General features: G+C 43.8%; 1 protein-coding gene across 2 annotated transcripts in view; it reads right to left on the minus strand.

Annotated features, from left to right (window-relative positions):
* The window catches only part of LOC139756391 (uncharacterized), a 437,124-nt gene that overhangs the window by 322,157 nt on the left and 101,395 nt on the right, over nucleotides 1–13,572 (minus strand). For both annotated transcript variants that reach the window (XM_071675795.1, XM_071675793.1), the window contains exon 4: nucleotides 3,934–4,080. The gene's annotated coding sequence lies outside the window, so the exon portion shown is untranslated. The remainder of the gene's footprint in view (nucleotides 1–3,933; nucleotides 4,081–13,572) is intronic.

The following is a 13,572-nucleotide window of genomic DNA, read 5'->3' on the forward strand; positions in this document are numbered from 1 at the left end:
TCAGTGCCATCACACAACCTTTTGTTTCTTCTAACATTAACCCAATGCGGCAGCAATTGACAGTCTCCACAAAAGCACTCGTTTGCCTGGTTTCGAACGAGCTCCTCGTCTAACATCTCGTTATGACCTAAGGTCCCTCTCGTGTGCATCTCACGTAAAAACTGTTCACTGGTTCATACGCGTGTGGGTACCAGTGTGCTTATTGAGAGAGAGAGAGAGAGAGAGAGAGAGAGAGAGAGAGAGAGAGAGAGAGAGAGAGAGAGAGAGAGAGAGAAAGAAAGAGAGAGAGAGAGAGAGAGAGAGAGAGAGAGAGAGAGAGAGAAAGAAAGAGAGAGAGAGAGAGAGATCGTATGCACGTATAATGGCTCTGAAAAATCCACGAGAACAACAACTGAGTAATCACTCACAACACCAGCTTCAGGCCTGATGGTACATTGATCACGTCTCCCAGCACTCATTATACAATGATCACGTCTCCCAGCACTGGCTATACATTGATCACGTCCTAGAATTCGCTGTACATCGATCACGTCCCAGCACTGGCTATACATTGATCACGTCTCCCAGCACTGGTTATACATTGATCACGTCTCCCAGCACTGGCTATACATTGATCACGTCTCCCAGCACTGGCTATACATTGATCACGTCTCCCAGCACTGGCTATACATTGATCACGTCTCCCAGCACTGGCTATACATTGATCACGTCTCCCAGCACTGGCTATACATTGATCATGTCTCCGAGCACTCGCTATACAGTGATCACATCCCAGCACTCGCTATACATTAATCACATCCCCCAGCACTCGCTATAGACTGATCACATCCCAGCACTCGCTATACATTGATCACATAACAGCACTCGCTATACATTGATCACATCCCAGCACTCGCTATACATTAATCACATCCCCCAGCACTCGCTATACATTAATCACATCCCCCAGCACTCGCTATACATTAATCACATCCCCAGCACTCGCTATACATTAATCACATCCCCCAGCACTCGCTATACATTGATCCCATCACCCTTCCCCCCGCTATCCATTGATCCATATTTTCATTTACTAAGGACGCCCCGCGTAAACCCACCGTCATTTTTGAAGAATGCCGAAAAAATTAACCGATAGAATGTCCGATATCCGATCTTTCATACTTCGGCGCGAGGTCGCTTACGGGCACAATACAGCCCGATATTTTCATCCATGTCTTACGCTGCATTTATCTTATGGATGAGTTTTTTGGCGATTTATCGCTATAAATTTATCGCTATCATTTTTTTTAAAGGTTTCAAGAGTTTGTGGATTACATATCTATCTATCTATCTATCTATCTATCTATATATATATATATATGTATATATATATTTTACCCTGAGTATAGGAGTGAAAGAGTACATATATCTGCCTGTCGTGGACTGTCCAAAAGGCGCGGGAGCAGGGAGCTCCAAAACCCTTCCCTCCTGTGTTATTACCTTCTAAAAGTAGGGGACACGGAGGGGAGCTAAAGAAGGAGAAACAGAGGTGAGCTAAAAAAAAAAAGGGGACACAGAGGAGAGTTAAAGAAGGGGACACAGAAGGGGAGCTAAAGAAGAGGACACAGAAGGGAAGCTAAAGAAAGGGACACAGAAGGGAAGCTAAAGAGGGGGACACAGGAGAGCTAAAAAAAGGGGACACAGAGGAGAGCTAAAGAAGGGGAGCTATAGAAGGGGAAACAAAAGGGAAGCTAAAGAAGGGGACACAGAAGGGGAACTAGAGAAGGGGACACAGAAGGGAAGCTAAAAAAGGGGATACAGAAGGGGAGCTAAAGAAGGGGAAACAGAAGGGGAGCTAAAGAAGGGGACACAGAAAGGGAGCTAAGCGAGGACTTTTCCTCCAAGGCCCATTCGTCTGTTTATAACGCTACTTCGATAAGGCAGGAAACGGCGAACAGGCGCAAAAGAAAGATATATATAATCTAAAATGACATTTTGGGTCTATTGTATGCTCTCTCTGTACACAGATACGGGTCATATGAGCAGGATTACCAATGTCCACAAGACAATGCCACAAGCACGAATCAAAACGACAGCAGAATGAATCATATGAGAATCATGTGTGAAAAACCCTCGACTGGATCAAGAGTCATATTAACTATAACTCTATCCATGTAATCTTATCACTCATGAATGTAATAAGTCTAGATGTTACGGTAATGTAATCCCCCACAAACCATCGTAAATGTAACAAATGTCTGGCGTTACATGAAATGTATTAATCACACTTACCTGAATGTAACAGCGTTAGATCTTAGAAAAACAGCATGAGTGCATATCCTGTTGAATGTAACGGTGTTACATGTTACAAAAACCTATCAAAACCACACATCAACCAAAATGTCACAGCCAGTATCATGCTACATAGATTATATCAAACACATACTTACCCGACTGTAATAACGTGACACGTTACATGAACCACAATATCACTTAAATGTAATAAGTGTTACGTGTTACACAAAATATATATATATAGGAACCACACCTACCTGAGTATAATAATGTTACATGTTACCACAACCATGTTCACAACACATCACGCGGGATGATGTTAACACTGCTGCATGTTGTAAATGTAAAAAAAAAAGCCATCTTAACCTCTGAAGACCATGAATATATCATCGACCTTACATGTTATATAAAGACATGTTCAGCTCACATATGCCTGAGTAACTGAAGAGGAAATCCATCGAGAGACCACGGAAGGACACACACACACACACACACACACAAGAGAAAACTGATACTTCTTTTTTCTCAAGAAAGAAACGGGGAAAACAATAGAGAGGTCAAACACAATTCACAAACTCAGTTGGGGAAAACAAGAGACTGTCATAGTGAGCCAAAGATCAACTGATATTCTTAAAAGCAAGACTGAAATTATCCTGAGACCAATTTCCAAAACGATCAAGAATAATTATATGGATATTAGAGAAACTGACTCAAATATCATCAGGGTATGCGACACTAAGAGGAAGGTTATTCAGAAAATAAGATGAAAGAGAAAGAAATATGAGGTACGAATCGCTAGAAACCAGAGGCAAAAACTTACTATACTGAATACTGAATGAAAACAGAAATAGATAAACACAAGTCAAATAAGAAAAAGATGACTGAAATAAGATCTGGAAAGACGATGGGAACCACTGGAAAATATTCTATCCCAACTACACCAGAAAACAGACAGGAAATGTACGAACCAACTGAAGTTAGCAACAGCAGATGGATCTCCCATTAGACGCAGAGAGCAACAACGGCAGACTGATTCAAAGATGAGGGGCGTCTCTCAGTGCCCACTCACTCACTCCCACTCACACCCTCTACACTCACAAGCAGTGTACAACGCTCACTCACTCACACTCACAAGCAGTGTCGAAGGCGACGGCGGCGGAGGAGGAGGAGGAGGAGAAGGAGGCGAACAACCAGGTAACAGAGCCGGAACCGTGAATCAGATATCGAGCCTGACCACCAAGCAACGAAGGTCTCCAGCCGAGACTCACGACCATCACCAGCGAGCAAACTTGCGGGAGCACGAAAATACTTGGATCGGTCACATCTATCTTGGAGGAGGTGACAATACTACACCACTGAACTCCCAACTGTAGTGATTCCAGCGAGAGAGAGAGAGAGAGAGGAGGAATAGGGACTCGCAAACCGAATTAGGATCACTCGAGTACCTCCTTCGTTCTGTCACAATGGGAAGGTATCTCAACTCCTGAAGGAGGGAAAGAAGAAAAATACTGGCACCATTGACAGCACTGTGAGGAAGGAAGGCCAATTCGTAAGGGCTTCCATAAGACAAACGTTGGAGCAAACGTTCCCTACACCGAAGGACAAATCAAGAGAGAAAGAAAGAGAGAGAGAGAGACACAATCATGATGCACAACTTACCCAGAGGCGTTGTGGCCTTGCGTCGCGTCATGCCCACAGTCCAGCGTTGACCATCTCGTGACCAGAAGGGTCGGTTGTGGGAAGCCCTGTGTTGTGTCGCGTGGATATCATCATCTTACGTCCCTTCGGCGCTGGCTGCATTCTAACCTGTAACAAGACAGCTCATGAAGGTAGGCACTCGAAGTCGTCTAAGCTACTGCCGCCACTATCGCTGGCCGAGCAGTGCGGACTATGATCGTCAGAACTCTGTCTGAAGAACATTGAGGTTAAGTCAATAAAAAAAAAATAAATATGCTCATGAACTTCCTACGTGATCCAGTTACTAATAAAAGTAAGAGGACAGAAAACGTGATCGAGTTACTCTTGCAATAAAGACAACAGAAAACGCGATAGAGTAACAACTGAAATAAAGAAGATTCAACAGAAAACGTGATCCAGTAACTATTGCAATAGAGAAGACTCAACAAAAAACGTGATCCAGTAACTACTGCAATAAAGCAGACTCAACAGAAAAAAAAAAAAAAACGTGATCCAAAATAAAGAAGATTCAACAGAAAACGTGACCCAGTAACTACTGCAATAACGAAGACTGAACAAAAAACGTGATCCAGTGACACCTGCAACAAAGGAGGGATCCCACAGGAGAACACAGTAGCAGTAAAACTTCGCCCGTTGTCCACAGGAGAACAACACAGCAGTAGTAAAACTTCGCCTGTTGTACCTTCCTGTACATTGAGGCAAAATAGGTAAATGAAGCGTCGGCAACAGGACGACGAAGAAATAACCCCCTTTGTAGTCACTTGTCTTTAGCCATGTCATCAGCGAGACGTGATGAATGCACCACGGTGAAAAGTGGGATAACCAAACACACAGGGAGGGGAAGGAGGAGGAGGAGAAGGAGGAGGAGAAGGAGGGTGTGTGTGAGTGTGTGTGTGTCTGTGGGGGTGTGGGGGTTGTGGGTGTGGGGGTAATGTGTGTGGGGACATAAAAGTCCTCAAAGACAACAAGGAGTGCAAAGTCTGTGTTTTATTAATCGCAAGACTGAATAGTCTGGGCGATTGAAAGCACTAGGGTGAAGGGAAGGAAGGAGAGAAGGAGACAAGGAGGAGAGGGAGGAGGAGAAAGGAAGGGAGAGAGAGAGAGAGAGAGAGAGAGAGAGAGAGAGAGAGAGAGAGAGAGAGAGAGAGAATGGTGGTGGAAGGGGGACAAATGAAATCCAAATACGCCCGACAAAAGCCCACTTATTTACCTGTACGGTGGTCACATCAGGATAACGCCACCTTAGGGGTGGTAGAGCCGTTCCTCCTCCTCCTCCTCCTTGCACAACCCTCCTATGACCCGGACACTCGTGGCCCTACCTCGCTAACGACCTCCGTCAGGTATACACTAGGTGGGAGGAGAAGAAAACGACGAGAGACTAACCCTGAAATAGTGTACCTAATACACCCCCCGCACCTCTCCCCGTCTAAGAAGACTGGGACGAAACCATTGCCATTGACGGAATAAAATATCACTTTAGGGAGATGAAGGAGGAGGAGGAAGGAGAAGGGAGGGAGGGAGGGAGGAGGAAGAAGAAGAAAAAAAAAGGAGAGTTGCGAGACATATGTCTTGTATGACAGAGATAAAAGATGGCTATTAATTCTGGCTGGATCTCAATATTCTTGTTCCGAGCGAGATTATAAATTCTCCTCTCTCTCTCTCTCTCTCTCTCTCTCTCTCTCTCTCTCTCTCTCTCTCTCTCTCTCCTCTCTCTCTCCCTGCCTCACCCTCCCTCCCTCCTCCCCAACATCACACACACACACACACACACCCCAGGGGGTAGCATTTTTCATGGGTAGACACTGTCGCAGCCAGTGGTGGAGAAGGGATACACTCTCTCCCACAGCCAGTGGTGGCGGTGGTGGAGAAAGGATACACTCTCACCCACAACCAGTGGTGGTGGTGGAGAGGGGGGTGGGGACACTCTCTCCCACAGCCAGTGGTGGTGGAGATGGGGACACACACTTTTCCACAGCCAGTGGTGTTGGTGGAGAGGGGGACACAATCTCTCCCACAGCCAATGGGAAGTGGTGGTGATGCGGGGGAATACACTCTCCCACAGCCAGTGGCGGTGGGGGTGGTGGTGAAGAGGGGTCACACTCCCTTCCACAGCCACCAACACCACTATCGCAGCCAGTGATGAAGGTGAGGGGGAGGTATACTTTCCCTCCAGCGTCAACACCACCACTACTTTCGATGGCGGTGTTGGTGCTGGAAAATTGGGAAAGGTGGAACCTGGAAAGTACGAGATAAAGAGGAGTGAAAAAGGTTAAATTGATGAATAGATTTCTTTTCTTTTTTTCTTACGTTGGTGGCTCCAGTCACGTACAAAAGTCCACATCAAGGCCGGGCCTTAATTGAAATATAAAGAGATTAATGAAAGGGAAAAAGACGAGACAGAGAAAAGTGTTTACGAATTTTTGAGCGAGTGAATCACCCGTCTTAAAAAGTACCAGGTCATAGTTATTGGGAAAGACATGAGAGGGTAGAGAGTTCCAAAGCTTCCAGGTGTAGGGAAAGAAACAATTATCAAAACGGCCCACCCTTCTTGAGTTGCCATCGGCCACACAGTAATTTTGTGACGAAGCAGCTTGCCGAGTATTGCATGGTCTAGCTAATGGTAGGGGAGCACAAGCAGCCAGCTCTCGGGAGCTAAAACCAAAGTGATACGTACAGAAGAGTCAAATGAACCAACACTGCTGCGAGGGAAAAGTAAGTCAAGTTTTGAAGTTATCCTGGGAGAGATGATAAGTCGTACCACCTTCGACTTAGCTCTGTCATGTGTGTGTGTGTGTGTGTGTGTGTGTGTGTGTGTGTGTGTGTGTGTGTGTGAGAGCGCGCGCTATCGCACTTCGCCTGCATGAAGCTACACCGCGAGTGAAAAGTCACCTTTGGCGAGGTTGTATCACTGGGAGTCAAAGAACTTCTTACTCCTGAGGAACAATTAAAGTCATCAACGCGACTTTTGGAACCAAACATGTTTACAGAGTTTGGACCTCCAAGACACCCTCTGATACTGTATACTTACACTTTCGTATGGCGTTCCATAAGGTACTAAAAAAACAAAAGACTACCAGGTAAAAAACAGAGCTGATGCCATAAGGTATCGAAGCTGTGCATGAATAGCACACTGGCTCTCGGACAGAAAAAAACAAGAGTTGTATGAAGAGTGGGGGAAGGCAGGCATCTGTCTGACTGGCCAGCTTCATGTGACGAGGGGCGTTCCTCATGGCTCAGTCCTGGGACCTTATACTTTTCACTCACATTCAACGACCTAGAGACGTGGCAGAATCGTTGGGAGAATTTCCAAAACTCTGCTAAACGAGACAAAACTTGAAAACATAACCGAGTCAGAGGAGGACTGCCAAAAGATTCAGTGTGATTTAGACAAACTCGTGGAGTCGTCTGTGACGTGGCGAATGGATTTCAACACAGCCAATTCGATAATGCACCGTGGCTCTATGGACATTAAGCACAAATACAAAATCCCCGTCAGACTCGTGTTATAAGTAAATGAAGAATATGACTTTGAAGTGATTAACAGTACTGGCTTAAGATGCAGTTAGCAATGCTTAGCTGGATAAAATATAGACAATAGGAAGTAAAGTTTCATAACTAGGCCCATGAACTATAAATCATAGGATAAAATATTCACTCTTCACTCCACCCAATATACGATGTTCAGTTCTGGTCAACAAAATCGGATCAGAGACGGGAAGAAAAACTAAAACAAGTTCATAGAAGTTTCAGCAAACTAATTCCATCACTCAGGAGCAAGTCTTATGTAGAAATGCCAAAAGACCTAAAATAATCATTTAAAGAAAAAAAAAAGTGTAGACTCGATCTACCAGAAGTTTTCTCATTTTGACAAGGTAACTCACGAAGATTTCACATTAATAAGACTCAAACATTCAAATAGAGACATGTCATGGGAGAGCGCGCGCTAGAGTACACGACCTCCAGATGTAGTAAACACGAAGACTCACCAATACCTTCAAATCAAGAAAAACAAATCTAGTACTGATATCTGCCACCAGTAACTAATCCTGCTTCAAGAAGGGATATCTAAACCTGCCGTTCTTTCTCAGAGTCATTCGTAACACCTGGTAATGAACTTTTCCTGTCACACTTTCCTGCACACAGTCCCAGGCAACATGGTTTCGTCACACAATATGGTGTAGCTTTACATTTTTTTTTCCCTCCTTGCCGTCAGTTGAGCCGGAGGGAGAGGTGGATGGAGAGGTGCTTTCTGCTTTACTGTCTTGTTCCAATCACAATTTAGGTAAAGACAAGATGACGATAATGTCGTTATGGACCATTATGTCTCCTGTCATGTGTCCTTCCCATGCACACCCAGGAAGACATATGACATCATATGTCCTTTTTCCCCATGACCTTTGCCTTCCCTGTGCACTGTCTCGCCTCCATTTCTGTCCTACCGTCCTGGCGAGTATCTTCTCTGTCTTCCCTACTCGCTCTTCACGTCACAGTCCAACCCATCCTTTTCCCTGACGTAGACCTAAGACGTCTCTCTTTGGTTTCCCATACTCACGACACTATCTTCTCCTGTCCTTCTCCCTGACTTGATCCCGACGTCTCCCTGACCTCCCTCGATCTATACCTGCCCCTCTCTCTTTCCCACCACCACTACTACTACTATTACTACCACCGTCCGACACAGACGTACGGCCGGGTATCACTCCACAGGTGCGGCTGACGGAGACGAACGACAAACCGATATCTCTCGTGTATTCCATCTTAACGTGGGATGAGGAGGGAAGCCAAGCCAGGCTGGTTGAGAGAGGATGCTTGGGCCGCCGCCCCCCTGGATGCACGGGCGGAGGGGAGGGTGTGATGAAAGAAGGAGAAGGAGAAGCAACGAAAGAAGAGAAGGAAGGGAGGCGTGGGGAAGGAAGTTATGGATGATTCTTGGAATGATACGAGGGGAATGATAGTAACACAAGACCCCTAACCCTTACATCCTTAACCCCTTAACCCTGACCCTTGACACAGGGAGAAGTCTGTAACGTATACAATCAAAGGATGTCTCATCCTCCCTGAACTAAACATCTAAACTATAACTTACACTCGTCCATTGCCTTCCGTTTATCTTCCTCACTTTTCTACACCAAACCTTAACTATGTTTTTTTTTGTAGCTGTCCTGCTCACCACCTAACCAGAGAGAGAGAGAGAGAGAGAGAGAGAGAGAGAGAGAGATTATTACAGTCAAATTCTATTCTCCCAGCATGTGTTCCCAACCTATGATCATTATTAACTATACCTCAACACTTGTCATCCATCCATTACACACGCACACGTGCATGCACGCGCGTTCGTTTTCTTCTACAGACCTCACTAAACAACATGATAAGCTTAATTACGACTTAATCATCATAGTCTTATCTTCTGTCTCTCTATTCCGAGCCTTGTTGTCTTGTTTCTCCCAGGAAATCGACAACTTAGCTCCTCTGGTGCTCCTGTCCTTAATACATATTCGTTATATATTCAACACTACGTAAGAATATACTACGGAAATTTCGTCTGGTTTTCAAGCATGTATGCCTCCTTCAGTATATATATATATATATATATATATATATATATATATATATATATATATATATATCCTCGATGCTGGGAGGAAGAAAGCATACAAGACATCACTTCAATATAAACAGGGAGAGAGAAAATAAATATGATTGATTCTTCAAGAGCTCTCGCGCTCGCTCCCTCCCTTCCCATGTATTGGGAGGCCGTACACACACACACATCTTCCCCCTCCTCCTCCTCCTCCTTCGGGACAATCTGAACATCTCCCATCTCGATGCCGTCGTGCGCGGTGGCAGGCAGATTTCGGTCAGCTGCCGCGGCAAAATGACACATTCTGACAACGTTTTCATTCGAAGGCAGACTTTTATATTAAAATGTAAATGCCTTATGTCAAACGCAGACTCGTCCACCCCGATGTCTTCTGGGTCAGGGTGCCACGCCTCCTCCACACCTGCCTCTTGACTCCCGATTTTTTTTTTCTCATCTTCTTCCTTCACACACACACACACACACACACACACACACACACACACATATTCTTCGTGTTGTATGTAATTCAAGGGAAGGCCTAAGTTCTCTTTTATCAGTGTAATATCAAAGGAGCTAAATTTGGGTACTGCAGGTGAAGGCCGATGTATAAAGAGTAGACTAAAAAAAAAACACACACACACACACACACACACACACACACAAGGTAGTCTATAGAGTACTGAAAGCGATATTCAGAGAGCAAAGGGATGATTACTTGCAAAGGAAAACCAACTAACTATACGAAAATAAACACGGATTTAGGAAAAGGTTATACTTGAAGAAGAAAAAAAAAATCCTTCTCTGGACTTCTAAGAGAGAGTGAGCTCTGTTTTGGACAAGCAAGAAAACTGGGTGGATTGTTTATCTCTAGACAGTAAGAGAGCATGTGACTCTGCACCACATACGACCCTGGTGAAGTCGTTTGAGCCTCAGACAGGAGTAAGAGAGTGACTCGTCTGGTGGACAAAGAAAAAAATTATCTTACCATAGGGGGGAACTAGGGACGCGTCTTCTCGAAATGACTCATAGGATGGGTCACCAGTGGCGTGCCACAGGAACCAGTCTTGGCACCACTATACTTCCTGATCTATATCAAATAACCTGCCCGAATGTCTGGCCATCATGTTTGAATAATATCTGCGAGTGATGACAAGATTATGTAGGAAGGAAAGATTGGAGGAGGATTGCTTCAATCTCCATGTGGACCAAAGCCTCTAAATAGAGAGCATATAACACAGGTTCATGTATATCACATCACATAACAACTAGTTCCATTATATCACCAGAGAGTTACGACCATGATCACACAAAAGTACCATGATATATCTGTAACAACTCAGTACTAACTACATCTCACCATCGTAGTGTGTCGAAATGCAAAAAAAAACTTTTTTTTAGAGTGGACCGATCCTATGTTAGAATCCAGCACAGAAAAGACCAAAAACAAAATTGAAATAACTATTCTTAATACAACCTTATGAACTTTGATTTCTCAAAGTTTGAATAATGAAAGGGGAAAATAAGAATTCCGATACCAAAATTTTGTCTATATACTTTTTTCTTTATAATGAACCTTAGGACCATTTTCTATGAAGGAGTCATAATGAACCTTAGGACCATTTTCTATGAAGGAGTCATAATGAACCTTAGGACCATTTTCTATGAAGGAGTCCTGGTCTAACCCAGGGAGCTTTCTGCAACCCAAGGTTGCGCTACTTCCAGTAGTGGGGAAGTGTAAACCCCATTGGAGTGAGACGCAATCTTTGACGGGACGTTACTTTAAATGATACAATTTCGCTAAAGATGAGTGATCACTCGCACTGTGTCCTCGAGCTGGCGGAGTCCGGTAACACACACACACACATATATATATATATATATATATATATATATATATATATATATATATATATATATATATATATATAACGCTATATAAAATCATATAGCAGAAATGAGCATAACATTGACCATCTAAAACATAAATAAGTTTTACAAGACCGAGCTCAACTTATTGAATAACAACATTACAGCATGAACAAACACTCTTTCACGAAAGAAGAACATAAAACAGACTTAAAGCCCTACGATAAAAAGAGAACACACAAACGGTGTTCAACCAACAGGCTGGAGGAGTCATAGATATCAGACAGTGTATATTTACGACACGATCAGTGAATGAAAAAAAAGCAACATGAATAATGAATACTCATGAACAAGAGAATGATGAAGAAGGTGTCGTCCATGCATGACCCTGAAGCATAGCAAAGTCTGTACAGAGCGAACATTACGCTGGGACTTGAATCACCAGCAGTTCTTGGGCGTCTGTGGGACAATGACACGGGAAGATAGATACGTGTCAAGTTATCTGGGACAATAACACGGGAAGATAGATACGTGTCAAGTTATCTGGACAATAACACGGGAAGTTATCTGGAGTTGATTTCCATTTTCCATTGGTGACGCCAGCACGTCGAAAACATGTTATTTCCCCAAGACCCTTCACGTCACGAGGCGTTTAACCAATCAACTCTCTGGATTTACCCCGAACACGATAATAATAACCCAAAGTATGACACACACACACACACACACACACACACACACACACACACACACACACGTGTCTTTATGGTTTGGACCCTTAAGTCGTATGCAATATATTTGCCAAGAAAAAAGAAGAAAAAAAATTAGTGTTGGTATATGTATTACAGCCTTGAACCTTTCGTATATATACTTATTTTAGTATATGTATTACAGCCTTGAACCTTTCGTATATATACTTTAGTATATGTATTACAGCCTTGAACCTTTCGTATATATACTTATTTTAGTATATGTATTACAGCCTTGAATCTCTGGTATAAATATTCCTTTTTTTCTCTCTCTCTCCAGTGCCTGTCATCATTACATAGTGGACTAAAATAACATTTCTTTCATGTGTAATGAAATTCGTTCAATCTCAATTCCACGCTGGGATTGGGAGAGAGAGAGAGAGAGAGAGAGAGAGAGAGAGAGAGAGAGAGAGAGAGAGAGAGAGAGAGAGAGAGAGCCCGTTCGGAAGATGAAGTGTGTAATTGCATTTGTGCATTAAGGGAGCCGATATTTTCTGTTTTGGGTCGGCCCCCCCACCCCCCCGATTGAATCACCTCGACTCCTTAACAACCCCCCCTCGCTGAAATGTTACGTTCGACTACGGTCGGCTTTTCTAATTCAACTTTCTCGTGTGCCTTTAAAAACAAACGAGGATCATATATACATATATATCTTTGCTTCGACAGCAGGATTCGAATCGCCTACGCTACTGTGGAATCTGTGAAGTTACATCTTATGGAATCGCGCGTCCAGTGCCCTCTATCCGTTATTATATACGTACATACATATATGAATGGATACTTTCTCTTATCTTCCTTTCCCGGGATTGCTAGACAGGAAGACGTAAGGGGAAACGGAGTTCGGGCAGACTTTTAGCCCAGGACTAGCGAGCTACCATTTAACTGATCTTCACCTCCTTTTTTAAAACACCGTTGGAAATATGATATGAATTTCAGCGCCATCTCTCCACGTATTCCCTGCGTGTCGTGGAAGGCGACTAAAAGGGGGAGGGAGCGGGTGGCTGGAATCCTCCCCTCTCTCTTTATTTTTTTAACTTTCCAAAAGAAGGAACAGAGAAGGGGGCCAGGTGAGGATATTCCCTCAGAGGCCCCGTTCTCTGTTCTGATCGCTACCTCGCTAACGCGGGAAATGGCGAATAGTTTGAAAGAAAAAGAATATATATATATATATATATATATATATATATATATATATATATATATATATATATATATATATATATATATTTCCCAGCAGCACAGCTCGTGTTGCAGTGCCGGATGGACTGGTGTTAAGGCAACGTTCGTTCATTGTCCAGAGTCCCAGACGTTTATTCAGACGCGGCTTCTATGCTTCTTGGGAGGGGAGGGAAGGGGAGGGAAGGGAAGGGAAGGGAAAGAAAGGGAAGGCAGGCAGGCAGGCTG

The sequence above is a fragment of the Panulirus ornatus genome, chromosome 21, assembly GCF_036320965.1.
Source record: "Panulirus ornatus isolate Po-2019 chromosome 21, ASM3632096v1, whole genome shotgun sequence".
NCBI classification, from domain to species: Eukaryota; Metazoa; Arthropoda; class Malacostraca; order Decapoda; family Palinuridae; genus Panulirus; species Panulirus ornatus.